Here is a 686-nt window from a genome sequence, read left to right on the forward strand (position 1 = left end):
TACAAGCGAGACCAAAAGAAAATAGGGAGAAGGAAGTAGAGAGATATTCAAGTGTGCCTCCGTAATAATAAAAGCGGTAAAAGCGAGATACTTATCGTTAGATCACGCGCGAACACTTAAGAGCGCGATTCGTGCGTTGCGTCTAAATTCCCTGTTTTTTTTCTTTCCTTTTTTTTCTTTTTTTTTTTATTACCTCACTAGTTACTACCGTACCGTTATGTCGTCGTCGCTTCTACATTGGTTGTTACCGTCGTCGTATCTTTAACGTTAAGCGGAAGCTTCGCATATACTCGAACTTTCGTCGTGTAAATAATGCAGAATCAAAAAAGAGGGGAGAAACAAGCAAACAACCAACAGACGAGAGGACGAGAGGCGCGCCAAAGTACTTAGCGCAAACATTTTTTATACGTCGATCGCGTTTCGTAGTTGCGCAAGAAAAGAGAAAAGGGAGGAAGGGAGAAAAACGCGACACACTATACAACGCACCGCGGGTAGATTTAGCGAATTTGTCTACGGCTTTTGACATTTTCATACACACACACACACACACACACACACACACACACACACACACACACACACACACGCTGCATCGGGCAGGTGAGAGCGAGACGGAAAAGTGATCTCGAGTACGATCCTCCAGTACTTTATCACGCATCCTTCGATCACACGTCGGACGGACAACC

Source organism: Harpegnathos saltator, unplaced genomic scaffold, assembly GCF_003227715.2.
Source record: "Harpegnathos saltator strain DR-91 unplaced genomic scaffold, Hsal_v8.6 scaffold403, whole genome shotgun sequence".
In the NCBI taxonomy this organism is placed as follows: Eukaryota; Metazoa; Arthropoda; class Insecta; order Hymenoptera; family Formicidae; genus Harpegnathos; species Harpegnathos saltator.